This window comes from Eptesicus fuscus, chromosome 2 (genome assembly GCF_027574615.1).
Source record: "Eptesicus fuscus isolate TK198812 chromosome 2, DD_ASM_mEF_20220401, whole genome shotgun sequence".
Classification (NCBI taxonomy): domain Eukaryota; kingdom Metazoa; phylum Chordata; class Mammalia; order Chiroptera; family Vespertilionidae; genus Eptesicus; species Eptesicus fuscus.
The window spans coordinates 32,391,874-32,396,059 of record NC_072474.1 but is presented as its reverse complement, the minus strand read 5'-3'; the positions used below and the strand labels follow the sequence as shown (position 1 = coordinate 32,396,059).

The 4,186-nt window shown below is 46.4% G+C and overlaps 1 pseudogene; it reads left to right on the top strand.

Moving 5' to 3' along the window:
- Positions 1–294: 294 nt before the first annotated feature.
- On the top strand, positions 295–1,401 carry LOC129150684 (neurofilament light polypeptide-like; annotated as a pseudogene).
- The last annotated feature ends 2,785 nt before the right edge of the window (positions 1,402–4,186 follow it).

The following is a 4,186-nucleotide window of genomic DNA, read 5'->3' as shown; positions in this document are numbered from 1 at the left end:
CTGACACTGCCTGTGGGGTCCAGGTCGCCATCGGCATCAGGCAGGCCTGGCGGGCTGTGGCTGATGCCGCCCGCAGGGTCCAGGCTGCCATTGGGGTCGGGCAGCCCCAGCGGGACCTGGGTAAGCAGGGTGGCCAGGGTCTCTGGGATTACTGTCTGCCCCCAGGCCACCTGTGGACACAGATGAAGTAGGCTGGGGTTGAACATTTTAATGAAAATGGGATGCCTGTGCCCCCGCCCACCGCACCCATCCCGGGCGAGGAGAGGGCAGTGGGCAGTTAGCAGGCACCAGGGCTTGGAAGGGACTGGGAGCAACCTGTGGGCATGCTACCAAGAAGAGGTTCTGAACCATGATGACGCAGAGGGCTGCGTGATGGAGTGGCACAAATGTGCAGATGAGGTGGCTCTCACTGGTGCTGAGCTTGAAAAGCACATCAACAGCCTGATGGACTAAATCGCCTTTCTGAAGAAGGTGCATGAAGAGGAGATCGCTGAGCTGCAGGCGTAGATCCAGTACGCTCAGATCTCTGTGGAGATGGACATGTTCTCCAAGTCTGACCTCTGTGCTGTGCTCAAGGACATCTGCACCCAGTATGAGAAGCTGGCTGCCAAGAACATGCAGAATGCAGAAGAATGGTACAAGAGCTGCTTCACCATGCTGACCGAGAGCACTGCCAAGAACACCTACGGGGTGCGAGCCACCAAGGATGAGGTGTCTGAAAGCCGCCGCCTGCTCAAGGCCAAGACCCTGGAGGTCAAAGCATGCCAGAGCATGAACTAAGCTCTGGTAAAGCAGCTGTGATAGCTGGAGGATAAGCAGAACTCCGATGTTAGTGCTATGCAGGACACAATCAGCAAATTAGAAAATGAGTTGAGAACTACAGAGAGTGAAATGGCATGATATTTAAAAGAATACCAGGACCTCCTCAATGTGGCTTTAGACATTGACATTGCAGCTTACAGGAAACTCTTGGAAGGTGAGGAGACCCAGATCAGTTTCACCAGCGTGGGAAGCATAGCCAATGGCTACTCCCAGAGTTCCCAGATCTTTGGTCGATCTGCCTAAGGTGGTTTACAGACTAGCTCCTACTTGATGTCCACTCGCTCCTTCCCTTCTTAATACACCAGCCACGTCCAGGAGGAGCAGATCGAGGTGGAGGAGACCACTGAGGCTGCAAAAGCTGAGGAAGCTAAGGATGAACCCCCCTCTGAAGGAGAAGCTGAAGAGGAGGAGAAGGAGAAGGAAGTGGCTGACAAAGAGGAAGGAGAGGAAGAGGAAGAACGTGCCAAGGAAGATTTTGAGGATACAAAGGAGGAAGAAGAAGGAGGTGAAGGTGAAGATGCCCAAGAAGCTGAGGACGAGAAGAAAGATGAAGATGCTGGGGAGGAGCAAGCAACCAAGAAAAGATTGAGCCCCCCTTCCCTTAATTATTTCAGGAATAATCCTCCTGAAACCAGGTCAACCCTGTCACCAACCAAGCAGTTGAGTTCCCGATACTATATGAATTAAGAAGTTAATATATAACATTCTGAGGTGACTCAGGTTGGACATTAAATGTTGTGCTATGACTTTTCTCCTTATGCAGAGTATCTGTTTGCTTGCAGAGTGGCTTCCTGGCTTGCTGCCAGCCTGTGCATGGTCCATGCTTATGAGTTCAGGATCTATGACAATGTGAATAATTCAGATGTTTACAATAAAAATACATGAATTCACTGATGTTAATATTAAACTTTATGGAAAAAAATAGTCCTTTGAATCTTCGGTGGTTAGAAATTAAAGACCTCAAATCATGTGCAATAAACAATAAATAAAGTTACACTGAATGACCAAAAAAAAAATACATTAGGGGCCAGGAAATGTTCAAAGAACTAGGGAACCATTCCTAAATCAGGAAGGGAAGTCACAGGGAGTATGTTATTGCTATGAATACAGTATTTCCTACTACTTACAACATATACAATGTAATGTATTAGATGCCTTCCTATCGCATGAAGTATGTATTCTCATAGAGTAATACTGGTACATATGTTATAGTTATGGCAGTATGTCATATCCTATCTATATTAATAAAAGGGTAATATGCTAATTAGACCATGAGACCTTCCAGAAGTCCTTCCGGACAAAGCCATGTTGGCGGGGCTGAGGCAGAGGCGGTTAGGGGTGATCAGGCCAGGAGGGGAAGGCAGTTGGGGGCGAGCAGGCTGGCAGAGGGGACAAGTTGGGGGTGAGCAGGCCGGCAGGGGGGTGCAGTTGGGGGCAATCAGGCCAGCAGGCAGAATGGTTAGGGGTGATCAAGCAGGCAGGCAGGTGAGCGGTTAGGAGCCAGCAGTCCTGGATTGCCAGGGAGTTGTCCGACTGCCAGTTTAGGCCCGATCACACAGGGGTCTCAGATTGGAGAGGATGCAGGCCGGGCTGAGAGACACACACCTCCCCCCCCCCCCGCCACCATGCATGAATTTCATGCACCGGGCCACTACTATATATATAAAAGCCTAAGCAACCGGAATGACCAGTCACTATGACGCGCACTGACTATCAGGGGTAGACGCTCAATGTAGGAGCTTCCCTCTAGTGATCAGTGCACTCCCACAGCCAACTTCCCCCAGCCATCCAACCTCCCACATTCCCTCCCCTCCGTGTGGGGAATCACGCGGTGGCGGAGCGCTGACTATAGTGGCGTCAGCATCTGGTGTCCATTCCTTCTGTGCCTGCCTGGCGACCATCACCTCCTCTCTGGCCTGGCCCTTATTGCCAGCCAGGCCTAGGGGCCCCACCTGTGCACAAATTTCATTCACTGGGCCTCCAGTGTTTTATATATGATTCTGCATGTAATACAGGCATTATCTGAAAGTGAATAACAACTATTAAGCCTTAATCTGGAGTGACCATACAGAAAAGTATGGAAGGAAAATTCCCTGTTAACTGAATTTTAAAAAGTACCTTTTGAAATTTATTTTGTCCGTTTTTATCTGAAAGACATGACCAAAGGCCTGCATTTACAGAAATTCACAGACAATGGCTAATGATTTTGCTGGGTGGTCAGTGATTGGAAGAAATACAATCGGAAAATTGGTAACAAGGAGACCTGGGAAAGAAGAGTTGGGATGGACTTCTCTGTCGATACACTGAGTGTGTCACATGTGAACATCCCAGGTGAATTTTCAGTGGAGTAGAATTTTGATAATCAGGAGGACAAGATGAACCGTTCTGTTTATGTCAGCTTCTTTTGCAAGCCACCATGGTTCATGATTAATTAGCTAAAGGACAAAGTGGCCAAGGTAGCATTGAGGGAAGTTATGCATAGGTTTCATAAGATGAACTTCTACTCATCACAAATGATTTGACTTCAGCCAGTGATGATGGACCAACCTGAAAATAACAGGGATTGATTCTGAGCCCTGCTATGGCACCATTTTCCAGGGATATCAACCATACCCCAACCGACATTGATTATTTCCACCTTTCTCATTATGCAAGGGAACACTTTGTTCTCACTGGAACATACTCTTACTTGAGATGTAAATTGGATTTTTCTGTCTAGAATATTTCTCTAAACCATTATTCATCAACTTACAAATGCCTTATTCATTATCATAATATTTCTCATGGCATTGACTAAGAAAAAGAAAGTTATTTTAAATAAAATTAAGTCTGGCAATGAGCTGATGTTTGTGGAATGCACCTGTCTCACTAGGTTCTTTGTTACCCTGAAATAACTGCACTGATATGATGGTGTAATGATCTTTTGAAGATCCAGCTACAGTGCTATCATCTTGCAGGGTAGGAACAAGTTCATGTAGATCTGGGAAATCAAGAGTTGGAGATAGAAATGTTGCCTCTATTATTCCAAGTAATCCACTAACATTTTTTTTTCCTTGTCTCCATAAACTTGTGCTCAAAGGAGAAAGAATACTACCCAAGGAACATAGTAATGGTTCCATGTGACTGGAACCAGTAGGAGGTGGAATGTGGAAACTTGCTACATTACACTCTTCATGCCAGTGAAACCACAGGGAAAGAAGAAGGATTATTTTAATGACTAGGGTGATTGATCCTGGCTGTAGAGAAGAGATTGAATTTCTGAAACACAATGAGAGTAAGAAAGACTAGTATTAAATCCAAAAGATTCTCTAAGGCACAGCTTGGCACTCCTATGTCCTGTGATAAAAGTTAGACTCATAAATAG